The sequence below is a fragment of the Haemaphysalis longicornis genome, unplaced genomic scaffold, assembly GCF_048455015.1.
Source record: "Haemaphysalis longicornis isolate Haplotype H1 unplaced genomic scaffold, Haemaphysalis longicornis Haplotype H1 scaffold_3, whole genome shotgun sequence".
NCBI lineage: Eukaryota > Metazoa > Arthropoda > Arachnida > Ixodida > Ixodidae > Haemaphysalis > Haemaphysalis longicornis.
Genome location: NW_027526335.1, coordinates 33,640,252 through 33,668,129, shown reverse-complemented (window position 1 = coordinate 33,668,129; position 27,878 = coordinate 33,640,252). Strand labels below are relative to the sequence as shown.

At 50.4% G+C, this 27,878-nt stretch overlaps 1 protein-coding gene across 3 annotated transcripts in view; it reads left to right on the top strand.

Moving 5' to 3' along the window:
• LOC144174237 (uncharacterized) overlaps positions 1-20,761 on the top strand; it is a 165,115-nt gene extending 144,354 nt beyond the window's left edge. For 2 of the 3 annotated variants that reach the window (XM_077702804.1, XM_077702802.1), the window contains 2 exons: positions 6,822-6,917; positions 20,639-20,761. The gene's annotated coding sequence lies outside the window, so the exon portion shown is untranslated. Of the gene's footprint in view, positions 1-1,155; positions 1,280-6,821; positions 6,918-20,638 lie in introns of those variants that run through there. The other variant, XM_077702803.1, reaches the window with a different exon arrangement.
• The last annotated feature ends 7,117 nt before the right edge of the window (positions 20,762-27,878 follow it).

Genomic DNA, 27,878 nt, shown 5'->3' with positions numbered 1-27,878 from the left:
TTTTACCAATCGTTCAGCACATTCTTAAAAAAAAACAAATTCATAAGCCCGTCATCTTTACAGACTCCTTGAGCATTGTGCGTGCATTGTCGCGTGCATTGTCTTCACACAGACCCAGAAAAAACCACATTGTGAATCTTGTCTTTAACGCCATAATGTCTGTATAGCTAAAATATTTCAACTAATCCTGTGCTGGGTTCCAGGCCATGCTGGGGAATGAGACTGCGGATCAAATGGCCGCCGCTGCTGCACTTAAAAAAACACAGTGGACATAAGAATACCCTCCTACACCGACCTCAAGCCACACATAAGACAACACCTTCGCAAAACATGGCAAGCCGACTGGAGTACACAGACAGACAACAAGTTACATATAATAAAACCCCACTTAAAACAATACACTGGTGACCCACACTACAGATTCATCGAAGCTGCCCTAGCTAGACTAAGGATAGGCCACACACACGCGACACCCTCCCATCTGCTCACTGGATCTCCAAGATCCCTGTGTAGCAGGTGTGGGGAGGGCCTATCCGAAATTCAGATTCTAATTACATGCAAAACACTCCACACAACAAGACGCGAACACTTACCGCAACTATGCAGACAACACATTCTACTGCACCCAGCACTCTTTCTAGCGATCCCACGATTCCTCTACAACGCACCTTTAAGTTTCTGGCCGAAATCAAATTTTGCACCTCATTTCCTATCACGCGTAGTTTCTTTAAACCTAATTTCATCCACGCACAATCACAACCTGGCCTTCTACACTAGCCATCCTCATTGGATTTTACGGATTTTACTTTTTTTCTTATGAACGGTTTTAGAGTTAAATCTACATCCTTCATACATAACCACTGTTTTGGCGCTCTTTACCCTAGTTGGCCTTGCGCCATAAACATCCAACCGCCATCATCAGGCACCGCTTGATAAGAATATAACTCGTTAAATTACCAAATTGGCTACCAGCACTCGATACCACGGTGCTCTGGCAACGCGAAAGCGTAACAAATAAAACCAGGTTTCCGAAAAGTTTCACCTTTCTTTGTTTTGTTGTTGAACGTGTGCCCTACGTTCCTGCAAGTGTTTTCTTAAGCGTGAAATAACGCTGGGTGTAAGATCACCGTTAAAAGGTGCGAATTTTTGTTGCAGTTTCTACACCCGCCACATCACCATTCGTCGAGTGGACTGAAGCGTGCGGTTGATGGGGACCTCTGTATTCGGCAGCTGGATTTCGTATTTCACGCGTACAACGCTATGCTTGCCTTTATTAAATTGGGTCGCTAGTTCTCTGTCATTTGATTGAAGAAACGAAACCATTACAACGAACTATACATGGCCACGGCTTAGACTAAAAATAAACATTTAAGGCCAAATCACTTTGTTCCTTGTGGTTGAAATGTCTATTTATTCGTATGGCACTGCGTAATTCAGGACGCGTGCACAAGCCAACGCGGAAATGCGGAAATATTAACAGCGGAGCTGTTGTTACTGTCCGGAAGTTCACCGTTGCAGGAAAAAAATACCACTAAAAAGCCGAGCGCCCGTGAGCGCGTGCCTCGCGGTGACCAGCACTGTCCAGCACTGTCGTCAAGGGCTACAGCGCAAGTAAAAAAACGACTCCAGGGCTAATGCTAAAGATGAAGACACTCTGCTTGAGTCACCGCGGCGGCCGCATTCTCTGGAAGCCGTTACGAATAACTGGAGATGCGGCTGCGAGTGTGCCCATCCTTCCCGAGACGACTTGCAGATCCCGCCACCGATGACAAAGAGAAGGTGGAAGTGTACAATGATGAGGATGACTTTGCATCCTATTGGTCTCGTCTCCGGCACCCAGAGGTCATTTTTGCCAATTCGTTGCTTACTCCATTAAACACCACCCTCCTTGCAGTTACCATCCACAGTAGTAAGGATTTCGTTTGGTAATATTTTCCCCCAAAACGCTAAGCTTCTCCCGCCTAACATAATAACATTCTCCTGGCTCACCAGTCCGAATACCCATCCCGCGTGGTCATTGCAACTGACGCTTCGAAAAAAGACGAGAAGGCTGGGGTGGGTATTTTCTCTCCGACATTGAACTGGTCTTTTTCATTGCATTACCAGATTGCATCCCAATTTTTTGTGCAGAATTTCTTGCTCTACTCCTTGCAATCGTGAAACTTGATTCGGCGAATTCTTCCGTGATGTTACTCACCGACTCCTTGTCCGTGTGCATGGCTCTCTTCTCAGATACTTTACATCCTAGTCTCAAAACGTTTTATTCCTGCGTCCCCATTCACGTGCGGGAGATTCGGCTCGTTTGGCTGCCCGGCTACTGTGGGTTAACCCTCAATGAAACCGCTGACATATTAGCTAAAACAGCTTTGGCTTTACCGATAGTCGAGGATCTTCCCCCGTTTGCTTGTGTGTTGTTGGCACGTTATCGCCAATACCTGTTCAATCAAGATGACTCCGATCATGGTCTGAACACTTCTCCTGAACTTGAACACCTCAGGTACCGCTGGAAGAGAAGTTTATGCCAAACTCGCTTGTGCGAAGTATTGCGGACTTCTTTTCGTTGTGGTGTGCCGCCACTTAATCGGTATTTATATAGGGCAAATCTGATAACCTCCCCCTTGTGCTACTTTTGCCAAGAAATTGAATCCGAAGAGCATTTCTTTCTTTTTTGCCGCCGATTTTCTAACCATCGGAGAAGGCTGCTGGAGAGTCCCCTGCTACGTCTTGGACTGCCTCTGACTGTACCGGTGCTTCTGTCGTTTTGGGGGACTAGGCTAGGCTGATGCCACAGGGACGTGTGCAACGCCATCCACTCTTTCATTTCGGAGACAGCTCGTCTGCAGTGTTAAACCATTCCGATTAGGCTGACTTTTTCTATAGTTTTCCTACTCTTCTCTCTGTTTGTTTTGTGTTTCTCTCTCTCTCTCTCTCTCTCTCTCTCTCTCTCTCTCTCTCTCTCTCTCTCTCTCTCTCTCTCTCTCTCATTAACCTAGACCAAACTCTTTCTTCTGCTCCATTATTTTGCCTCGCATGATTGATTGTAATTGAAGCATAACTCTTCTTAGCCAATCCCCCTAAGTGGGTATGCGCCATTTTTTGGGCCACCACCACCACCACCCCTCGCTGCGAAGACGACGACGACCTCTTAGATACATATGACGACAATAGACCATTTGAACAAAGGCGGGCCACACTGAACATTCAGCGGTGGCAACACTGGTGGTTAACGCGACGACGCCATGATAAAGCAAGCGTCGCGCCGGAACACCGTTGCAGTTTCGCGATTTGGCCCGTCGCTTCATCATTGTGCAGCCTCATAAAGATATATTTTTGGTTGTTTTGTATACGCTGCTAGTGCTCTTGTAGCATTATAAGGCACGATGTCCGCGCACTGCTGCGTACCTTTTTGCAAGCGGTACGCTTGCGTGCAGTGATGCTGGGCGAAGGGTACGTAGGACGCGCACCTTTAGCGTCTCCCGTTTTAATTTGGCAATCCAATCTCGAGGGCAATGCGTGTTTTTAAAGACGATAGTCTTTCTTGGGCTCCTTAAACCCAGAAATTTTGGTCTGTCTGTATGTCTGTATGTCTGTCCGTCTGTGACTCGATTCAGCCACCCGGCCAAAGCAAAACAATGCCTGCCCATTAGTCTTATATAGTCACAGCTAAATCTACCCGTCTATGTCCGGTGTAAGGTTCATACTTGTCAACATTGCTGAAGAAGAACAAGACATTACGCAAATATGAGACAGCAAATCAATACAGAAGTGATATTTGCAGTGTTCCTTTATAAAAAAATCAAACATGCTTGCTTTTGCGAAATTAAATACTTTATCAACTGCAGAAAAAGAATTCACTTCGCCGTCGCCTACTGTCGCCCGCGCCACTATAGCTTCTTGCGCCATTTTAAGAAATCAACCGGCAACAGTTACGCAAGGTTCCACTAGATAGGTTCCACGTTCTGCTTGCAACGCACGTGGAGTAGGGAAACGCGGTTCTATAAACGTTGAAGTAGGGCGCCTCGATTAACGCGCGTCTCCGCCGTACAGCAGCGTTCGCATCGAGACACCCGGTTTGGAGCAGTGGACGCGGGAAATTTAAAATGATTTAAGCAAACCTTTGGCGTCTTTACCTTGGGAGGAGCGCGACGCAAGAGGAACAACATGAGAGGTGAGCGGCAAAGCGAAGGGAGGCATTTACTTCGCAATAGCCGATAAAGACTATCGTCTTTTGACGACATTTGCAACGAAAGGAGCAGATACGCGGCCAATTTTTTATACACTATCTTGAGAGCTTCGTTTCACGTGCCGGTCACGACTGCAATCTTTTTTAGCGCCGAACATTTAGGCAGCAGAGTTGTTCCGGTGCAGGCGAATTCGGGCCTGCATTCGTGCTTCGCTCTGGCTGCGCTGATGGGTGTTTCGACATCTGTGAACTGCAAAAGCGCTCGTCTTCCTTTTATTTTTGATAACTGTTTTGTGGTACAGTTTCACGTGCGGATCATGGCTGCCGAAGCTTTAACGTGAACATTCAGGCTGGAGAGTTGTTCAAGCTTGCAGGCGTGTTTAGCTGTGCTTGTTTTGACTTTTCAACGGCAGTGGATCGTGACTGCGGCCTCGGACTTTATTTTGTGTTCTTAGATTCGTTTAGAATTTTGCAATCTCGGCAGCTCTGGTGTGTGTAATTTTTCACGGGGCCCTGTGAAATTTCATTTTATTATTTAGATGCGAAAGAAAGATACATAAAATTAATTATATAATGACTATTACGAAGTGCAGATAAATTCAAAGTTCTGAAGAAAGGAAAGCTTGAGAAGTATGGTGTCATGGGCGACCCTAGCCAGCAAAGCACACGCAAAAAAGCATCGCAAGTCAACTGACATGGCATAACGACCAGAAAGCGAAATAAAACAAAAGCGCAATTAGGCAAAAGGACGCTGCGCTCATAGGTCAAAATAAACACAATGCTAAGTCGCCTAATAATTTGTTCCATTTTCCTATCAGGAAGTATGGCCGCTGGTTCAGGAGTTAACGCGCTGAAGAAGTGTAGCTTGTTGGGCCAGTTGGTACATATTGACGGATGAGAACACCAGTAAAAAACTGACGCCAACACACAGGAGAGACGAGACAACGCATACGCTGAACTAGCAACTCAACTCAACTAGACACTCAGTTGCTAGTCTGCAGCGTGTGTCTTGTCTCGTCTCTCCGGTGTGTTGGCGTCGGTTTTTTACCATTTTTCCATCTGTCAAGGGTTCACGTTTAGATCATTCCAATGAATAGGTGCAAACAACATTTGCAAATGCATTACAAATTCCTGATGCATTTAGGTTTCACCCTGATCTCAATGTTTGGTTTAAATTTAGAAAGAAAAAAACAGGTAATCAGCTTGCATGAGTCGGTGAACATGGACGCTTGATGAGTTGGCTTCACAGTCAGCATTACGCTGTAATGTGACAAAAGAGCAGTGTAAAAAATAAAATGACGGGCCAAATGCCTCGTGACCCGGAAACGGAAGAGTTTTTGGTAAGTGTAGGTGTTGGATAAGTATTGCTAAGGTTGCAAAATATGACGGCGGCAACTCCGCCCGAGCAACTCCTGAGGCGCTAAAAATATGGCTGCTTCACCGTGAGTTCGGAAGTTCAGTATCCCGAAGGAAGTGAATTCGGAGGCGCAACACTTCCCGTGCGCAGTATCCAATGCCCCTACGGGAAGGGGATGGGAACCGGCGTGTGGAGCTTTCACCACTTGTACCACTTTTCTGAGAATAAGGTTGGGCGCTCTACAGTATGCTCTGGGCAGCACATTAGGTGGAGTTGCACATCTCCTACCTCAATTTCATGACGAGCGCAGATGTGACCGCAAGGGAGGTGAAAACCTGCACGTATATGCTTATACACGTGAGATCATCATCATCATCATCACCACACCACCACCGTCACCATGTGTGCACCGTTTAATCCCGTGTAACTTTAGTACAGTACTGCGATACGTCGCACAATTACGGCGACGAAAAAAAAAAGCTATTTACGTTTGGCCCTCACAAATTGAGCGTTCATTGCCAAAAAGAGTTTCTAAGGTCACGTACTTTATGGCCAAGCCAAACTCGCAATGGCGTTAATGCAGAATCGGTGGTGATTGGTTGCTATGGCTTGGTTTCTGCAGCGCTCGGGCAGACGCCGCTGCGTCATGGCCGCGTCACGGTGGCGCCTCCCTTACAGCGGACGGCTAATTGTTGTGCAGCCATTCTTAATAGACTTGCTTCGCTCGCTCAAACCACTGTTTCCTTCTAGGTTACAAAATGAGCTGTCGGAAAATTGTGTATTCACAACAGGTAACGGCTGCCGTAAGACTGCTTTTCTGGCCAGCAAACAGGAGTGAAATTGCTTCCTTGACAATCGCAAGGGGTGGTGTTCATGTCTCGTCATACCCCGTAAATAGGCGTCAGACACCTTATAATTATACTTCTTTTTTGGATTCCTCAGGATACCTTTTATTTTCTCGGTGTTTTTTCCAGGGTTATTTTGGTTGCGGTTCGCTTTTAGCGGTCGATGCTGGGGAGAGTGTTGACTGCATTTTTATCACGTAGGTCCTTTTTTCAAAAATTATTCCAGGGCCAGTGGAGGTATTTTTCTTCATTGTGTTCCAGCCATGGTCATCGAGAAAATAAAGTAGTCGTTTGAGGTCCTCGCGTATTTCAACAACCGATTTAGCCCTGGCCAATCCCCCTTGTGGGTACGTGCCAAAAAATTTGAGGGCGTCGTCGTCGTCGTCGTCATCATCATCATCATCATCATCATCATCAATTCATATTTTTCGTCTAGGGAGGAGAAGAAGAAGCGAGGCAGGAGGAGCCACACGGGACGGGCCTCCACAGAAATTCTCCCAAAATTCATCAAGTTCTCAGCGATTACTCCTAGGTGAGCCACTTTTTCCAAGGATTTTTAGCGGTATTTTTATCAGTTCCTCTTTCCTATTTTAAAATGGGTTTTAGTACGTTCTATAAAAAGCCCTGACGGGGTCAAATGCTATCGTTAAGTGTGGCTTCATATTCGGAGACGTTGATTCTTGCTTAAGGTGCCTGCTTGGCTGTCAATACACACGTGATCCTATGTTCTCGTTTTTCTAATAACCTAGCATGCGGGCAAAATGAGAGGTCGCGTATCCGAAACTACGGCATAGTTGGTGCCCAGTTAGCAAGGCTGATAACGCTTTGGTCCCTTTCTCGTGCTGCTGGAATGAGCAATGCTTCCTATCATACACCGGGCAGCACAGTAAGAGGAAAACGTATTTTGGTGACGGTTGTTGAGTGAGATGAACCTGTGCGACCCCCGAATCACCTATAACTTACATTCGCAATATTGAAATTTTAAAACTCATTACCTACCGTGCGTAACTACAGACGTGCGACGCGGTCACTGAACGTGTCAGAAAACCTGGGTGTCGACGCAGCTAAGATGGTCAAGCATCGCTGCTCAGCACCCTCCTCCTCAATTGCGCAGCACGAGGAACGCCGGTTTTCTGAGAGCTACGAATACTGCGGTCGCCGGCTTCAACCCCGAGAGAAGTGCCCGGTGCGGTGGGCCACGTTCAACTACTGCAAGAAGCAGGGTTACTTCGATGATGTCTGGCGACCGAAGAAAGGAAAAGCCAAGCTAGGGTCTGTGGAACTCCACGCAGTCAGTACGCGCTGTGCAAAGTAACGCGACGTGCTCATGAACAGCACACACCCCAAAGTCAAAATAGACTCTGGCGCCGAAGGAACAGTTGTACCCTCAACATTTTATGGGCGAAGCTCCTTAAGTCATGGGTCTGTCCATCCATTGTGTCTCGTGGTACGTGACCGCCGCATGCTTTCGGAGATGTCGCGTTGCACGCGCAAGAACCGGCTGCAACCGGAAGCGCAAACTCGGCACCGGGAGCGCGAGCTTGTCTGTGTTCGCCAACGGAGGCGCGAGCGCACGTGCACTGCGAGGGGGAGATCACGCAAGAGATCACACCACGAACGCAGGCAGTCGTTCTCGGAGATCGAACGAGACGCAAGTACCTTTGCTCGTTTCCTCTCGTCTTGTACGGGCACAAGTTCGCCCTAAATAAAACTTCTTTCTTTACTGTTGTGTCCCATCCTACGTGACAAATTGTGGTTGAGGTGCGGGGTAGTCCTCGATGGCACGGGGTCTTTCACCAGGTCTGGGCCTGGGAGCATTGACTCCGAAAACAAAAGTTGATTTGTACAATGTACGCACACGGAATGGGCGAACTTTCACGGGAGAGTTACGGTTACCGATGATCTCCCCCTCTCGAGCTTCGCCCCACTTATCATCATTCATTCCGTGGATATGGCGTGATCTTTTTATGGGCGAAGCACCTTATGGTCGGGGCTATGTCCCTCTCTCCGCCGTGCGGCGTCCACACCCCCACTGCGCATGCTCGGCTTGAAAAGAGCCATGAAGAGAAAATATTACTTCGTTTAATTTGAAAGAACTAGGATTCAGTATCTCACTCAGCTCCATTACAGCCACAAAAGATGCTTTTTTAACGAAAAAAGGCAAGTATTTTAAAACTTTCAAATTTTGCGCCACAGTGACGTGTTATGAACAAGAATGACGTCATGCGGGCCAACAATAAAACATAATTTTCAGTGCGTTAACTGCGCGTTAGCATTCAAGTGATGCGGTCAACTGGAACTAGAGGCCCCATTACAGAAATCCAGTCATGTGTCGCCGCGCCAGGTCAGTTCGGCGGTCGCCAATCGCACAAACAAGGTTCCGTGACGTGATAGAAAAGTTACGAGAAATTGGCTAGGGGGTCGTGACTGCTTCACACGTTTTCTTTCATATCTCCGTTATTTGTTCGAAGATTGCGATGATATTGGTATCATTGTTATCGGGACTAAGCAGTCTTTCTAATAAACCAAACTTGTATTTTGTCTTCATGGCTCCTTTAAAGGGTAAGACACCACCTGGCGTTCAGCAAGCCGAGCATGCGCAGTGGGGGTGTGGACGCCTCACGGCGGAGGGAGGGACATAGCCCTGACCATAAGGTGCTTCGACCGTAAAACAATCACTGAACCTGGGGTGTGGATCAAGCTACAGCGGTTAAGAAGATGGAGACGCTCAGCTCAGACTGTTGCATAGCTCTATATGACCCGTCGTTTCCAACCGTGGTCTCAGGGTATGGGAGTTCATACGGTATCATAACCGTGCTCCCCCAAAATCAACCCTGCTGTGTTCACCGCGCTGTCGCCTTCACTTTAACATCTCTGACTCCAACAGAGGCCCGCTACAGCCAGAGAGAGAAGGAGACACTGGGGATGACATGTGCTATAATATGATTCGACAAGTACCTGCATGGTCTCTTCTTTACGGTAGAGTCTGACCATAAGCCCCTTTGTAGCTCTTCTCGAACATAAATACCTCGATCTGCTACGAAGAATTCAACACATGCACATAAATTTGATGCGTTACCAGTTTCAAGTAAAGTGTCTGCCGGGGAAGCTGCTGGCAACTGCGGACACACTGTCCAGCGCTCCCTGCAATACCGCTCCTCCCAAATTTGTCAATACTGTTGAACTCTCTATAAAGCCTACAAAGGATCCCTACAAAGGCATTCCTTACAAGGGATAAGAAGACAGCGGAGTGGGTCAGGGAACAAACGCGTGTTAAGGACATATTAGTAGAAATTAGGAAGAAGAAATTGATGTGGGCAGGGCATGTAATGCGAAGGCAAGATAACAGTTGGTCATTAAAGGTAACAGAGTGGATCCCGAGAGAAGGCAAGCGTTGCAGGGGGCGGCAGAAAGTTAGATGGGCAGATGAGATTATGAAGTTTGCGGGGATAAATTGGTCTCAGTAATCACAGGACCGGGGTAATTGGAGATTAATGGGAGAGGCCTTTGCCCTGCAGTGGGCGTAGATAGGCTGGTGATAATGATGATGATGATGATGATTGGGAAAGGCCTTTGCCGTGCAGTGGGCGTAGATAAGCTGATGATGATGATGATGATGATTGTGATGATGACGAAGGCATCTCAGCACCAGTGGCAAGCCGCCTGAAGAGATTGGACAAGCCCAGCGCCACGACGAGGAATGTCTCGCGGTCATAGTCTCTATGAAAAATGGCTGGCCAGACAAGAGTAGGTTTCCAGTGCACCTCATGCTGTTTTGGAAGGAAAGGGTAAGATTGAGTACTTTCAATGTAATTATGACTCTGAACCACCGCGTAGCAATCCCTCGGGCGTTGCGAGCCAGTTTACTGGTCCTAGCTCCTCCATAATGGACATCACGGACTTCGCCGGGGCAAGAAACGAGCAAGAGAAAGTGTCCGGTGGCCTGGGTGCAACATGCTCATCGAACATACGGTTACAAGCTGCGAACAGTGCGCGAGCAGCGCAGTCATGAATTTTGAAATACCCATGCCTACAGTGACACCGGATCGTCCGTGGCAACATGTTGCGGTCGACTTATTCCACTGCAAAATCCGCGAACATAATTTCGTCGTAGATTAATACTCGCGGTTTCCCGAAGTAGTGTTCCTCACTTCCCCGGCAAGCATAGCAGTAATAAGCGCGGTCAAGAGTTGCTTCACGTGGCACAAGGTCCTTGATAAAACAGTGAAACAGCGCTTAAACGAAGACGGTAAAAGAGGACGCAGTCACGAGCGCTCGTGTTAGCGCTCGTCTGTCTTTTTAAAGCAAAGAGAGAGAGAATCAACTTTAATAGAGCCCATTAAGTGGTTAGTGCACGCAGGCACCAGATGGGGTGGAACCTTCTTCGCGGGTCCCATATGCATCCAGCAGCTCCTGGCCCCTGACTGCCAGCGCGAGTTGGGTCGTCAGGTCGGGGCTGGACAACAAGGTCTCCCATCGCTCTCGGGGATTGGGGTTGGGGAAGTTGGGGGGAAGGGGTGGTGGGGGGTTCTTGAGGTGAGTGCACTCGGCTATGACGTGTGCCAGGGTGCCTTCCTTGCTCTTGCAGAACGGGCACTTGATATCGTGTTCCTCCGGGTACATTTTGTGTAAGAGGACGGGATGCGCCAGCGACCCCGCCTGTAGTCTGCGTACGATCGTCTGTTGGTTCCTGTTGAGGTGCCGGTGAGGTCCGGGGAACCTACACCTGCCTTCCCTGTATAGCTCGGTAATGTCTCTGTAGCTCGTGACGGGGCGTGGTAGTACCGGCTCGTCCTCGGCCCGGTTGGTCAGTTCGCGGGCGTAGTGGTCGGCGAGTTCGTTGCCTTCCACCTGCGAGTGAGCCGGCACCCACACGAGCTCTATGGCTCGTCCCGGTGGCCTGCGTCTGGACAGAAGCGCTAGTGCGGCAGGAGAGACCCTTCCCTTGCGATAGCTTGCGTAGGCCATTTTGGAGTCCGTGACCACTGACTTCGCTCCCGGCTGTGCGAGGGCGAGGGCCACGGCCAGTTCTTCGGCTTCGGACGGGTTCGTCGTTCTGATTGACGCGCTGGTGACCAGTCTGTCGATGGTGGTGACGACCGCCGTCGCTCTGGTTCCATGTTTGGGTAGCGAGGCGTCCGCGTATAAAATCTCCGGGTCCTCTTCCAGCTGCCGGGCTAGTGTTCTGGCCCTCGCGGAGCGTCTCTCGTCGTTTCTCCCCGGCTGCATGTTCCTGGGGAGCGGTTTAGTCTTTATTGCATCCCTCCATTCCTGGGGTAGCGTTTCCGTCGTCGGTTGCGGTTGGATATTCCATCCCACCTTGCGCATAACGGCCCGGCCGTGCTCGGTTCGGCTGAGCCGTATTCTTTGGTTGGAAAGGTGGGCTTCCACCAGTTCTTCCACCGTGTTATGCTTGCCCATGCCCAGCAACTTCTGCGTAGACGAGTGGACGGGCAAGCCCATGGCGAGCTTTACCGCTTTCCTGATCGTCGTGTTCAGCGTTTCTCGGTCCGCCTTTGTTAGCTGGAGGTACGGGGCGGAATACGTGATGTGCGACACGACGAACGCCTGGACCAGGCGCAGGGCGTCGTCTTCTTTTATGCCTCGGTTCTTGTTGGTGACCCTGCGGATCATGCTTAAGATTTGTTCGGACGTTGTCTTGATCTTGTTGACAGCTGCATACGCCTTTCCGTCGTCCCTAAGCAGGAGTCCTAGGATCCGGATCTGCTGCGTGGGCTTGATTTCTGTTCCTTCGATGGTGACCACCACGTTCGGCGGCGGTTCTTTCTTCGGTCTGCCGGGTTGCACCATGAGTAGCTCCGACTTCTGCGGGGCGCAGCTCAGGCCGCATGTTTTTGCGTACTCGTGGATGGTCGTTGCCGCTCTCTGCAAGGCTTCCTCCACCCAGGCATCGGACCCCGCGCGGTTCGTCCACACCGTTATGTCGTCGGCGTAGAACGCGTGGTCGACGCCTTCGATTTTGTTTAGTAACTGGGGCAGGGGCAGGAGGGCCAGATTGAAGAGCAGAGGCGACAAGACCGATCCCTGAGGGGTGCCCCTATCTCCGAGCTCTATTGGCTCCGACTGTTCCTCTCCTATCCGGATGGTCGCCGTTCTCTTTGTCAGAAAGTCTTTGACGTAACTGTACAATCTGCAGCCGCAGCCCGTCTTGCGCAAGTTCTCAAGCACGCTGGAGTGTGACACGTTGTCAAAGGCCCCCTTGAGGTCCAGTGCCAGTATACCGCGTGGTGCGTGTCTGGATGCCTTCTTGATCACCAGTTCGTGCAGCTGGACGAGGACGTCTTGCGTGCTCAGGTGCTGACGGAACCCGTACATGGTCGCCGGCATCTGGCCCGTCTCGTCCAGGAATCCTTCGAGTCTTCTGAGGACCATGCGCTCCATGACCTTGCCCACGCAGGATGTTAGCGAGATCGGTCGCATGTTCTCGATCGTCAGAGGCTTGCCCGGTTTAGGTATGAACCTCACCTCGGCTTCTTTCCACTCTGCGGGCAGCTCCGAGCGTTCCCAGGTTCTGTTGATGTGCCTTAGGAGCTCGTGAGCCGCTGCATCGCTCATGTTGTTGAGTAATTTGTATGATATGGCGTCCGTGCCGGGCGCGCTGTTCTTGTTGCTTTCGTCAATTGCCGTTAGCAGCTCCGTGATGATGAAGGGCTCGTCCATCTTCGCATTTTCCGGTCCCACATACTCCTCAGGTATCGGGAACTGTCCCTTTTCCGTCTTCAGATACCTTGCTTCGAGATCCGCCATGAGTCTCTGACCGTCTCCTCCGTAGACGTTCAACACCTTGGTGAGGTTGCGATTGGTTACAGACTTGCTGCTTAGCGGGTCGATCAGGTGTCTGAGCAGGCACCAGGTCCTCCGCGCCGACAGCTTGCCCTGCAGTCCGTCGCAGGTGCTCATCCAATTTTCGCGGCACAGCTTGGCGGCGTATTCGGAGATTTGCTTGTTGAGCAGCGCTATGCGTTTGAACAGCTTCTTGTTGCGTCTCTGGCGTTTCCACCTCCGCGTGAGGGAGTGTCGCGCCGCCCACATGTGGGCGAGTTTGGCATCGACGAACGGTGTCTGTGCCGTTGTGGTCACTACCTGCGTGAACTTATCGAGCGCAGTTTTTTGCTCTTTCGCCCACTCCGTGTACGTCCTTTGGCTGGTGTCCTCCGCTTCTTCCTCGGGAGTCTCCTCCGCTTTTTCCGTCCACTTGCGCATGCGGTCCCAGTCGGTGATTCTGGCCTTGCCGAGGGCCGCCCGGACGCTTGGTCCCTTGATTGTTACGTTGAGGATGTTGTGATCCGATCCGAGGTCGATCTCCTCATTGCGCCAGGTAGCGTCTAAGGATCCCGCAAGCCATGACAGATCCGGTACGGTGTCGCGGCTCGCGCTGTTACCCCTTCGAGTCGCAACGCCCGGCTCGTTGAGAGAGAGAGAGACAAACATTTATTTTAGTAATGAGCAGGAGGATGTTCTTAGGGCCTCCACCCAGTGAGAGGCATCCTTATTCCAAGATGCCTTGGAGCTGGCTGGCCGTCCGGGCCCGTTCCACCAGTCGGCGCTGGTCCGAGAGCTCGGAGCTGGTCAGCTGCTCCACCCACTGCTCATATGTAGGGTTGGGATTTGGGGTTAGAGTGGGGGTCCGTTGACACTCCCATACCACGTGGTATAGGGTGCCTGCAACAGGGCAAAAGTTACAGGTGGCAGGGTATTGGGTGGGGTACATAGCGTTCAGTAGGGTGTTATGGGGATACGAATTGGTTTGGAGGCGCCGGAAAGTGGTTTCCTCGTCGCGTGTTAGTTGTGCATGAGGTGGCGGGAAGCGACGGCGGTCGTTTTTGTAGTGGGATAAGATTTCGGTGTATGTATGGATTGGTGCTGGCTTTGAGGCGCTTCGGTCATTGTTTTCTCCCTCTGAGGTAACGGCCCGGTGTGTATGAGCACGGGCAGCGGCGAGGAGTGCCATCTCCTGGTCGTCCATCGCCTTCGCGAGGGCCTTTCCGCGTTTGGACTGAAATTTGTGGCCCCATGTGGTGTGCGGGGCGTTGAAGTCGCCGAGGATCAGGAGCGGCCTGCTCCCCGCCAACTGCTTCGCCTGGCTCACCATCTTGTCAAAGTCGTACTTCCTGCGTGACGGTCGGCAGTACGCGCTCATCACGAACAGGTTTCTGCTGCTTCCGATGGTTCTCGTGTGGATCTCGACCAGGGTGTGCTCGCCGCCCTCTTGAGCCGTGAGGTGCTGGGTTGCTGCCACGTTGTTGCGCACCAGGATCGCCGTGCCCCCTTCCGTCGGGTCCGTGTAGGACACGTATCCCGGTAGTCTGGGTCTGCTGTGCGTCTCCTGTAACGCAATCACGTCCGGCTTCTGGTCAAGGCCGTCAATGTGTAGTTGAAGTTCGGCAGCCTTGTTGCGGATGCCCCTGCAGTTCCATTGATAAATTAACGTTGTCTCCCCCCCGCAGGATCTCTTCTTACGGTTTGGGCTCATCTTCGTCCGAAGTAGTTACGCGGCCGCGTCTGCTCGCAACCGTCTCCTTGATTCTACTGGTGCGACCCTTTTTCAAGGCCGCAAATCGGCTCTTTGCGGTCATTGCAGCCATCTTGGCGGCTTGCCGCTCTTGCTTGATTGACATGCCCTTCACCTGGGTTTCCATAGCTTGCAGTTCGGCTCGAATGACGCCGTACTGTTCCGTAATTTGATTGATGGCCGCTAGGATCGCTGCCATGTCGCCCCCTGGCGGCGGTTGCTGTTTCAGACTACACTGTGGCGTCACCGTCTCCTCGCGCCTCGAGGTTTCGGCGTCCATCTCCTCTTGGTTCGGCTGCGCCGACGTGGACGGGCTCGCCTCTCCTGGCGCGATACTAGACGAGGGTGGGTCCCTTCGTGGCACTTTGCGCTTTGCGTTAGCGTCCCCGGACGCTTCGTTTGGTTCGACTGCCCGAGCCGCGGCCCTACCGCTAGCTAGCGCATCCATTTTCTCCATCAGTGCCCTGATTTGCATGTTCTACAATTGGATCTGAGTGTTTTGCTTTTCTATGAGCTTTTTTAGTTCTGCGCACTCGCCGCACTCTTTCCGGGTCTCGGTGTTTTGATTCATGGTTGCGGGGGGAGGGGAGGGAGGGGGCTTGAGAGGAGGAAACTCCTTCTCGTTAGCGAGAGCGACGGGAGACCTGTCGGTCCAGCCCACCTTTTTTTCGGCGTTCCTCCGTCGACTTGATCCGCCCCGGGCTCTCGACCTGGACCTGGATCTCGAACGGGACTCCTGCCGTCGCCCGCTCCTGCTCCGGCTGCCGGCTCTAGGCACCGTCTCCCAGCGGCGGCCCCGGGGGCCGGCCGATGGCGTCCGGCCAACCCCCTTTGGGGCGTCTCGGGACCGGGAACGTTGGCGGCTCTGGTGTTCGCCCTTGCGGGTTGGTGTTCTCGAGCGGCTCCGCGAAGAGCTGCTACGTTGGGGCCGCCCTGTAGGACCTCTGTTTCTTGGGTTCTCTTCGTCTTCCGCCCGGCGGCGCTCCCAGCGCCGGCGTCGTACCACGTACGGTGTCTTGAATCGTGCCTTGCAGGCTCGGTCGGCGGTGAGGTGCTTGCCGCCGCACAGGCCGCACGTGGGGATGCAGGTGTGCTCTGCGTCCGGGTTGGCGATGCCGCATCCCCGGCATATGCGGTTTTGGGGACTGGAGCACACGTCCATGCGATGACCGACGCGGCCGCACTGGTAGCAGACGTCTATCTGCTTGCGGTGTAACGAGCACTCAATCAGCAGGTTCCCGTAGCGGACGTAGTTTGGGACTTTGGGCCCCGTGAAGGCGATGACGACGGACTTGGTCTTGCCAATCCGGCTCGCCTGAAGTGCCGTCGGGTTGTGCTCGTGGACCACCAGCTCTTGTATTTCTTGGGCGGTGTCCGTTAGCGGGATGCCCCGTATGACTCCCTTGACTGTACCGTGGGGCGCCGATTCGTACGCGCTCACCTCGTGGGCCATCCCGTTGATGACGATGCGCTCCACCTGGGCGTACTTGTCGGCATTCTCCCTCTTCGGTGTGCTTACGACAACGATGTTCTGCTGACGATTTGAGCAAACGACGTCGTTCTTGGCCTCGGCCCTGTCGACTTGCGCCGCCAAGGTGATGGCTCGGCTGATCTCCACTCGGGACACTTGTCCTACTTGGAGGCCGCCCCGGGGTCTCATCACAATCTTGATGTCTTCTTTTGGAAGGTCCGGCATGCGGGCGGCCCGCAGCAACTTCCCCTTGTTTACACTCCCCGTCTTCCTGTGACGTGGGCTTTCGCCGGTGGCGCCCCCGAGGGCTCCGCCACGTTGGCTGTCGCCGTTGGTGGCCTCGGCGCCATCTTGGCCTGCCTTCTTAGTTGGCGTTAGGCTTAGCTTGTCTTCGCCTTTTTGCCTGAGTTTCTCGCCGGCGATTTTCCACCCCAGCGCTTTGGATACTTGCTCTGGCGATATTTCTTCGCCGTCGACTTCGATTCTCATAACGGTCGACATTTTAGGTCAGTGTCCGCTCTTCCAATTAGCGACAGGGTCGTTAGTAGCTATAATTTGGCGAGCGAGACTCCGTGGAGCGGTCTTAGGCCTATGGCCTACCACGGCCGAGGCCGGGTGTTCGTTAGGCTTAGCGACGAGTGCTCCTCGCGGGCCACAAAATCGGCTCTAATTGTCGAAAAAATGATCCCCTACCTCGGAATTGGGTATCCCGATGGTCCACGTAACTTCATACACACGGTCGATGCACTCTCATTAGAATCCAAGTTGGTTAACCGGCGCAATTAGCGAAAAAAACAGAGCGCTCGTGGAACACGCCCGCACTGCTCGGCTGCTAAGTGGCGCCTCTTCGAAGGTGAGGAAAGAGCGATTCCTGGAGATGAGGCGCAGTCCTTTAAAGCAAAGCTATATATCTCTACCAGCCAACGGTTCTTTCGTGGCGTGCGGGACAAGAAACTCCCAATGCGGCTGCGGGGGGTGAGGGCGGTTATAACTCACGGAGCAAAGTGTAGATGGCGCGGCGAATTACTCCACGCCATGTACCCTACAATTCACTCTTCAAACAAATTCCCTTCTTGCACAACTCACTATGCCTCCCTTTACCACGTTACGTGAGCCTGCCCCGACATTCCAAACATCGGCTCTGACCCCGGGGTCCAGATAGTCTTGGTGGAACGTGCTGCCGAAGTCACCGCTGGGCTGCGCCCAGTGGTCACCACCCGCCCCTAAATTGCATACTGCAATAAAGTTTATTCCTCCTCCTCCTCCCCGAATACCCAACCCAACTCTTGAGCAATGGAAAGCTGCGTTGCTCAGCCCGGACCTGGACGATCAGCGACAGCTGGTACGACGGGCCACGAGTGCAGCCAGAGCTACAGGGGCCCTGGAATAGGGGCAACGCTCGTCCTCAAGCAAACGACACCCTTTCCTAACCAGTGTAAAATAAAGTTATTCCTCCTCCTTTTCCTACCCCGCGTTCCCCGCGCACTCACGCCGGTGGGCGCATCGGCGCGACCCGGCTTTGTCGTCTGCTTTAGCGACGTTTGTTTTGGGCCTCTTTTGGCACATCTTCGCGTTCATTGCGTGCTCCTTTCGCACGGCTTGATTAAATTGTTCGACAGCACCTCCTGAGTAACCCGGACACGACGGTATTAAGTGGTCGTACGCAAAGACACGTTAAAGATTGGTTTGCAGGGCGGGAAAACAAATTGTAGAGACCACATGCAGACATCTGGCCGCTAGCACTACTGCTTGCGCAGTGCTTGCCACGAATGTTTTCTAAATTGGTCAATACCAATTCGGTTGCGTTTTAACAGGTCTTACAAAAAAATTGGCTCCAATCTACGCTGTGAAGGTGGTTAGAAAGCAAAGCCGGAAACGACACCGATAACAATTGCCCATGAGACGTCACTTTAGTTCACACAGGTGGCTCTACAGAGAGTGAGACCATGGATTCTGCCAGCCGTTACCTAGAATTTGCAGGGGTGGCGTCCCAAATGCAGAAGCGTCGGCCACGGCCGGGCTAGAGCTGCGGACGCCGCCGCTGTAGCCCGGACGTGAGTCGGCAAAGAAAGAAAACAGCGAGGAGCGTCATTCGAAAGGTTTCTTGTATTACCTGTTAAAACACAACCGAATGTGTATTCACCCAATTAGAAAACGGAGTCACATTCGTGGCCAGCACTGCGCAAGCAGTAGTGCTTGTCTAGCGGCCAGATGTCTGCATGTGGTCTCTACAATTTGTTTTCCCGCCCTGCAAACCAATCTTTAACGTATCTTTGCGTACGACCACTTAATTCCGTCGTGTCCCGGTTACCCAGGAGGTGCTGTAGAACAATTTAATCAAGCCGTGTGAAGGAAGCGTGCAATGAACGCGAAGCTGCGCCAAAACAGGCCCGAAACAACCATCACTAAAGCAGACGACAAAGCCGGGCCGGGCGGATGCGCCCACCGGCGTGAGCGCGCGGGGAACGCTGGGTAAATTCGCCGCGCCATTTATACTTTGCGGAGTAAGTGATAACCACCCTCGCCCTCCGCAGCCGCGTTGGGAGTTTCTTGTCCCGCCCGCCAGGAAAGAACCGTTGGCTGGTAGAGGGAGAAAGCTTTGCTTTAAAAGCGAAAGGAGCAACTGGTTTTGATAAATAGTAATTATAAGAGTTCCTTAAGCTTTATCGCAATTCTCAAACTTACTAAACTAGTTTAAATCGGTATAAATGGGAATCACTAAGCTCACATTCCGAATTGTTTCGGTGTCCGCGCTTGCATCGCGCGGTGGTGTAGCCCCGAGCTAGCACATCAGGATGGGTAGGATCCGCTATCTCACCCTTCGAATGACGCTCCTCTTGCCGACGCACGTCCGGGCTACAGCGGCGGCGTCCGCCGCTCTAGCCCGGCCGTGGCCGACGCTTCTGCGTTCGGGACGCCGCCTCTGCAAATTCTAGGTAACCGCGGGCAGAATCTCTGGGTTCACTCTTTGTTGAGCCACGTGTGGGAATTTAAGTGACGTCGCATGGACAATTGTTCTAGGTGGTGTTTTCAGCTTTGCTTTCCAACCACCTTCACAGCGTGGATTGGAGCCAATTTTTTGCTGTCTTCGTAAGCCCTGTTTCACTGTTTTATGATGAACCAACTAGCCCAAACCCAAACGTTAGTAGATCCCTTGAGTTCGAACGGACAATGAACCACAATTCTTATCAAACGAGCTCACCGCGTTTGCTCAAACATATAGTTTTCGCATGAAACCAGCAGCCCTCGGCACCCGCAAAGAAAGGGGAGGCGGAATGCATGGTACGGACGGTAAAGAACCTTCTGGAGAAAAGCGATTATCCGTACCCGAGTTTTTTTTTTCCGGCCCAGCTTCTGATTTGACGCGATTTTCAGAACAGACTTCAGAGTCCTCCAGAACGCCTGAGCCCTCATATTCCAAGTCATTGGGAGTTCAAGGATGAGGGTGCTGCCTACAAAGCCGAACAAGCCAAGGCGTTCAACTCTCGCCACCGCGTTAGTTCGTTGCCGCCTTTAACAGCAGACGGCCATTTATGGGTGAAGGAACTAAATTTCCCGGCAATACTCCTCATCCCTGCCTAAAGGCCTCGCTAATTCGTGGTCGAAAAACCAAGAGGGGTGTTAAAAGAAACCGCCGCCACTTGGTACGGTTCCAGCCTGACGCGACGCAGGACTCGGGGTCACACGATGAAGAAGAGAGGACGGGGAGATCGACAACTTCTGGGACATTTTCTGTTCTTAAGACGGCGTGGTCTCCAGGAAGCTATCGTACCAGATCCGGCCGAGTATTCCGACCCCCCGCAGGGACCTAACTTATAACACTTGAGCGTATGTACATATTTGTTATATTCTAAGACGTGAGTTGTAGGAGCCGCTGGCCCCACTGGCACATGCGCATGAGCACGTGAGAGCGCGGGGTGGGGTCTGGAATTGTTGTTGTTGTTGTAATCCTTTATGAATGAAGGGAAGTCTGTGCGTCCAAAATAGAGGGTAGGGAGGGAGGGAAGGGAGGAGTAGCCCAGTTTAAAAAATGGTGTATCCATGGAGGCCACACAGGAGTGGAATAAAGGCGTTCCACTGCTGCTGCTGAACGAGTCGGTCGTCTTTCTTGTGTATACGAACGTCGCGCACAGAGCCATTACTTAGAAGTCAAACATCCCTGCGAGCGTATAAATTTCTAACTTCCAGTGCGCACGGTGTAGGTCCCATATAAGGCAGAGGGTATATTTTCTGTTGCTCTCCTGTGCAGCGGGATGCGATGGACGTGGACCTTTACGCGTTCCTGCTGGACGCCGGATTCCATCTTCTGAGTGCCGTGGCATCGTTCCTCGAGTTCATCATTCACTTGAGCCGGGGCCTGGGTTCCAAGGGTGACGTGGTCACCATTACGTGCTGCGCAGCACTGTTCCTCTTCCATTTCGTCGAACTGTGGTGAGAGAGAGAAAAAAAAAAAAAACCTTCGATACGCTTTTGTGGCAACCACCAACGAATTTTACAGTAAGCTGTATACCTCTAACCCCCAAGGGTTCCATGTCCGTGGGCAAAAACGCCAGGGCCTAAGACGCCGAGCACATGCGTCAGGCTATTGAGGCATACAGCATAGAGCTCAGAATTCGTTTGAGGAAACCACAAACAAGCATTGAAATCGCATTATGGATGACAATGCACCTGCGAACAATGGGACCCCACCACCATGTGTTCCTGGTGAAGACTATGTTTGCATGCAGATTATCTTAGAAGGCTAGGCAGGACTAGTGTCACTAAATGGAGCAGCTCTTTCCCAAGACGCCGAGAGCATGCGTTAAGAGCTGGGCAGTGCCCAGCATTTGCCGCCAGGGAAGCGGAGCGTAGTGTCAGTACATAAGGTATTAATTTAAGTACCGCCACCGAGGCACGCAAGTCAGCAACGGCGGCCATTTTGTCGTTCATGAGTGTTGCGAGATTGCCGCATCTACGGCCTCGCTGTTAGCTTCGACCGGGTCGATGGTTAATTGGGGGGGGGGGGGGGGGCGGCGAATAAGCTTATTATTGGTATCATAAAAGTGTGCCGGACGGCCTAAAATTGCCGCTAGGGAGTAAGTTGTTGCCCCCTGAAGCGGAACAAAGCCCGCGTTGTCAGGTTGCATTAGGACCACGTTAACACGTCCCCTCTCATACGTTTTTCGGGTCGTACTCTACGAACCGTCTGTCTCGGTTAGCTCCAATAGCAACACGTGTGTTAGCGTGATGTTTGACCACCGACAGGACTCGCTTCAATACTCACCGTCCGCACGTCGGCGGTGAGGGACGGTCTCTTGGCGCAAACTTTTGTGAGCCTTCCTCCATAAACTTGGTCAGGTCAGCGCTCCTGTTTTTCATACTTTGCGCGCTCAATTTACCTGAAGGACGAGGAAATAAGCGATTTATCAATCGCCACGTTAGCGAACGCTGACGTTGAGCTTAGCTTACCTTGCTGTACTTTCGTGTAAAACGATGGAATGGCACCTACAAAGGGCTGGGGATGCCCGAAAAAAGAAATACTAAGACGGCGTTTGCTCTCTGACAGACGGAAATTACCATCCTCATTTAAAGTTGTCAACAGCTTGCCGCTTATTTTGTTTTTAACTGAACGCTAGTTCGACCCCATGCTTCATTTAGTGCATTAGGAATTCCTGAATGCTATCACATTTATCTTGCAATAAATTATTGCGCCAGAGTTGCTTTTGCGTTTCAGCCGTCGCCCCAGCACAAGCGCTGTCGCTTACGATTTCCCAGATAATTGGTTCTCTTTGCGCCGTCGCCCGTCAAGAACGTAGCAAAAAGGTTGTCCTTTAGCTGCATTCCCCACGTTCAACGCAAGACAGTCTTATTGCGTTATCATTGCCGAGGTGACTTTTGGTTTTAAAATCATGTGAAAAGGATTTTGTTGTGGCAATCGTGTAACAAAATCAGATAAAAAGCTAGGGAGTTTTTCACATTTGTTTTATTTTAACGAGGGGCTGTATATTCGCTTGGGCATATTTTGTATTTGGACTGAGTGTGCTTTTTTTTTTCTCTTGCTTCTATTCTGGGACGCTTCCTTGACCGGAGCGAAATGTCTTTACTTAGCCTAAACTCTGGCTTCAATTTTGTCGATCCTTTTTAATCGTAGTGCTTTTATGTCTTTATATTACGTAATAGAAATAAAAATAAACGTTTTTTATTGCAAATGCAGCGCGGACTTGAAATGAAAATCGCTTAAGCAGACATTTTTTTCGGCTATCTTGACCTCTCAGACGTGAGTACTCGGCAAAGAGAGATTAACCTAAACGGAGTTCCCAGCAGACGGGAGTTATTTCCCTCTTCCTTCAAACGACATTTCCTAAATATTTAACTCCTTAAATTCCCACCGTTTGCTACGAGCGCCGCTGGCAACGAAACCGCGCCAAAAATAAAACCAGGTTTCTGATTATCTTCAAGTTTTTTTTTTTGCTTGCACGTGTGTCCCGTCAGTCTTGCTTGAGCGTGAAATAACGCTGGGTGTAAAATCGCCGTTAAAAGGTGCGAATTTTTGTTGCAGTTTCTACACCCGCCACATCACCGTTCGTCGAGTGGACTGAAGCGTGCAATGGATGGGGACCTCTTTTTGCGGCAACTGGATTTCGTATTTCACGTGTACTGCGCAATGCTAGCCTTTATTAAGGTTGGTCGCTTATTTTATGTCATTTACTTGAATAAACTATTTCTTCTCAAGGGACTATACATGGCCACAGCCGTGCCACAAATACACCCTCAAGGCCAAATCACTTTATTCTTGTTGTTGAAACGATAAGTATGTATTCGTATGGCGTCGCGCAATTCCTGACGCGTGCTCTGCCAACGGCGAAAAGCGTAAATATTTCATTGGGAGATGCACCACCACTGAAGTCTCGCTGAAAAACTTTCATAAGCAAAGAATCTAGAGTTGTCGCTGGACGTACTATTATGAGCAATATGAAAGGGAACGCACGAACGCGTAGAAAATACCCTCAGACCCAGTGATACGCAGCGGCTACCGTCGGAAACAAAGCGGAAAGGGGGACGCTGTTCTAACAACTGTCCCCATTCCCGCCGGGCGTCTTATCGGCTGTCGGACGATACCATATTATCGGCGACATGGCGTAAGCTGCTGTTTTCTAGAAATGCCAGCATGGTGGGAGTACCAAGAGTTACTGGAAGAGCACCCTCCTTTCCCCCTTTGTTTTTCACAGCGCCATCCGCGTATAGCTAAGAGTCTGTTTCGAGGCTGTTTGCCACGCGTTCATGTGTTCCCTTTCATATTGCTCATAATAGTACATATTTATCTCTCGAATAGATGTGGTTGCTGTATTAACTGTAAGGGTGAATGTGACATTGTTTCTGTAAGTATTAGGATTCGCATAAATCCGTCACGTTAACAGCATGTGAGAGCGTAAAGATTTCGCTTTGAATGCTCTTTTACCTTCTGCAGATTTTCTGTATTTATGTTAATTATCTTGACGATTTCCGTTGATATTTGGAAATTAGTATAGTATTATTTTCAATGTATCCAAAATACTTTATTATTCCCTCTATATGCCGTACACAGCTACACAAAATTTTTGGACGCAGTTAATTGTATTGATCTACGTCACTCTCTCTCTACTTTGTATCAGCTGGTTTTACCGTCAGAAAAAAAATCCTATTTAGGAGTTTTTCACGCGCGTACACCACCCTGACGCATTAGGCGCGTAATAGGGGGGGGGGGGGGGGGGGTACGGGTTAATTTAGGCCACCTGGGAATTTTTTACATCCACCGAAAGATCAACACATTGAAGTTCTCGTTTTTGGCCCAAATAAAAAAAAAACTACCAGTGGCTTAGCTCGGCTATGCCAGGATATACGTAGCGTGAGCTAAGGTTCAGCTGGTTATTCTTAGGTTTTCTGGCTGTCTAGGATTAGCTGATTACCATGCTTACTGCTACTAAAACGATTTCGTTTCCAATCCACTCCAATTCAATCGCGGTGGCGGCTCCGGCACTCCAGCTGTGCGCCGTGAGACGTCACTGCTTCTCGCGCATGCGCAGCACGGCTCTCCAGGAGCCACGCGAAACTGCTCAACATCGACCAGTGTAGCTTACGCTACAAAAACAGCTGCCGCGTCCGAAATCAAATTCACGCCAACGACTTAGCCACACAGCCACCGCGTCGGGTCGTCTCCGCCAGAGTACGGACCGAGTGCGTGACGAACGCGCTACATCCGCACGTTGGCTGCGGTGAAAAAAATGTTAGGATAGAGCGTTCCACGTTTCATTTTAGCGCGATGGCACGTGAGTAGCAAAAGGGCACCTCGGCCGCACAGAACTCTGATTCCTCAGAAGCTTTGAATTATTTCGCACCAAAAAACGAAGAAACGACCGCGAAGAATAAAACGCAAACCAGACGTAACAGTAAATAACTCTTTAATAAGTATCGCCAGGCTTTCGCTTTCAAAGCACGCAATCAGAGTTAAGTATCCAGAGTAATTTTCTTGTCTTTTCTTGCGACAGGGTTCTGTCTCCCTTTTTTTAATATTTGTTTTTTTTTTCACTTTGAAATTTCAATAGTGCGATGAGAGCATGCGTGTCGATATGATGAAAAGAGAAAGCTCCTTGTGATTTTATTGTCGAGTTGAAAACCACAGATAGCAAGCGACCCAAATAAAAAAATAGAAAAAAAAAAAACAAGTGAACTGTTTTGCCATTGCATGCTGCAGGTTGTTGCCGTGATGCTCGTGAGCGACGCGGATGCATCACGTTCCCTGATCTTCGTTTTCAGCGGTCTCCAATTGGCATTTCACGGCTTGGCGCTACGGTAAGCCTCGCCCACCTTTGGACTTGGTGCGGCTCTCTCGGGGCGGCAGGTGGGAAAATAGCCCCGCGAAAGCTACGCCCCTTTCGTTATTCAACCCACTAGCTGTGCTTTTCGGTCACTCTGCTCTGCCGGCCCCGACCACCCCGTGCGAAATGCGTTGTTCGAGAAAACCTAATGCATGGTGGCAGCCGTTTGTGCCAATTTATTGATCCTCGACGGCCTGTGCATGTCTTGGGCTCAACCATTCGTACATTTCTCCGTCACATTCACGTCACGTCATAGTTTTTTCAAACTCCGACGCTAAGATCGTATTTTCCTGCTATTGATTCGGCAGATATGGTTAATGAACGCAGTGAAAGCAGAAATGCGCGAGTTGTATACTTTTAACATACATATATGAATATGGCCATCGTGCTTCAGTTACATCAGCGCCACTACTATAGTTCATTTCCAAGCTGCGTGCATTGTGGAGGAACCTGCACTGTTGTCAGCCGTCTGCCCAAAGAGCACAGCTAACTTGCCGCGAAGAAAAGCTGGAGGAGGCGTTTCTGTCCTGTGGTTTCACCGGCCCAGCAAGGAGACTTCAATCTCCTTCCGTGGCCTGAAACACCCATGGTCGCTTTTCTTCACGGTGCGTTACGCATACTCAGCGAATAGATTGTGGACAGCAATGCAGCATTCACTGTTGTCCAGGCAGCCTGTTTGCGTGCAGTACGTACGTAAGGAAGTTCGTAATAGAATCAAATACTCGTTCACTGTTTTTCAACACGCTGACCGAGGTTCCTAAGGAAGAAACTTCAACGTTTTTGTTATGCCCCCTTCCAGGCAGATGTGAGCGTTGTAAGAAAGCTCGATGATTCCTCGTCCAAATTTCTGTGCTAGCAAGTCGCCACCACCGCCCGCTCTACTTACTTGCTTTGAAAAGACCGGAAGAAACGAAGGTGAGCGTCTGTTGGGCAACCATATACGCCATTTTTGCGCCCTTAATAGAGGGAAATCGGCCGTTCATACCGCTGGTGTGGGTTTTGTAAAACACAGCTGTGCGAAACATGTATGATTTCATTTGCGAATGACCTCATTTTGGGCATTGGATGCTTTCGCGTTTGCCGAGGCAAATCCAGAAGTATTGTGAAATAACAGAATAGAGACGTATGTGAATAATCATGGGGCTGGGACTAATCCTCAACGACCTTATTTTAAAAATATTCCGCGCCTGTGTATGTGACTACAGAGAGAAATAAAAAAAAAACAGCTTTAGCCTGGTGCGAGGTACGGTTTCTTTTTCACAGAACGTCAATAAAAGCGTCCTTATTCTGACAAGGTGTAGCTCGGTGAGTGTTTCTTTTTACTGAGTGCTAAACGCTTCCGTGAAGTACCTTGCAGCAAAGTCCAGCTTTTTCCCCCATGATGGGCATCTGGCAGCGCAGACATGTAAGCCTTACAGGGGTAAAGTAAATGGGACAAAAGCACTTGGACCCCTTCATTTCTTAGTGACACACCACAAAAAACGCCGACGAGGTTTCTCTGAAACTATAATGTCTCATTCGCTCTCTTTACCGTCACATTTTTTACAAAGCTGCGGCACATTGAAATGCCATTTGAAGCTTACAAAGCGTGCAGCAAAGCAGTGCTACTCTTACTGCGACAAAAGCAAACTTACTGGTGGAGGTGGCACAATTTTTTTCATTGGCGGTCATTTGTTAGAATATGCGCCGTGGCCTCACTAGGATAGAAAAAAAAAAACTGTCCAAAGAGGCAGTTGGGAACTTCACTTGTGCTGCAAAGAAACTGGCAAGGAGACGGAAAAAAGGAGGCAGTGGTGGCTGCTTTTGTGCTGGTGGCGTAAAGAGTCAACTTCCGGGTATCGAGATTTTTGCGCACACCAAAAATACCCACGTGGTCAAAATTAATCCGGAGCACTTCACTACGGCGATCCTGGTAGCCCATGTGTAGCTTCGGCGCGTTAAACCTCGCAACGAACTGCCATGCTTGGTTCAACCTTTTACATTTTCATTTACCTCTGACTACAAATTAGGTCGCTTTAGGGCATACCAGCGCTCGGACGAACGGATTTATTCTAACTTGTATGGCTCGCCACCTTGAAAGGAGGCAAGTTGCGCCTCCAAGCTTTTTGCCTTATCAAATAGCTCTGAAATGGTTCCTGACATCGCTGAGTGTAAAATCCTCAAATAACAGAATCGATGATAACGTATGTTGACTGATGCAAGAACAAGTAATAACTTTACACATTCATTTACATGAACGCCAGTTAAAACACTCCGCCTAAATGACGGTCCGCCTCCTCTGTGCTGTTCGAGTCATGCTACTGTCACAGGCATCCCGCCGTAGTCATGGACATTTTGAACGATTTCCCCTCGCCTTACGACGCTTTAATAGGACAAAAGGCACCGCAATGGTCAATTGGTGGGCAAAGGAGGGCGAATTGGGTTTCTCCAACATATACTTTACACTGTTATTGATAAACGTTTGACGACAAACACTAAGGATATAAGGAGACAAACCATGAGAACCCCTAATAAAAATTCTAGTCCACAATTGTGAACTGCTGGCATGCTCTTACTTGCGTGTTCTTGTGATGGGATTTATAGCATGAAATGTAGGCAACAACTCACTCCTTTTAATTTGAGACGAACGTTTTATTGTTTTCGCGTAGACATATC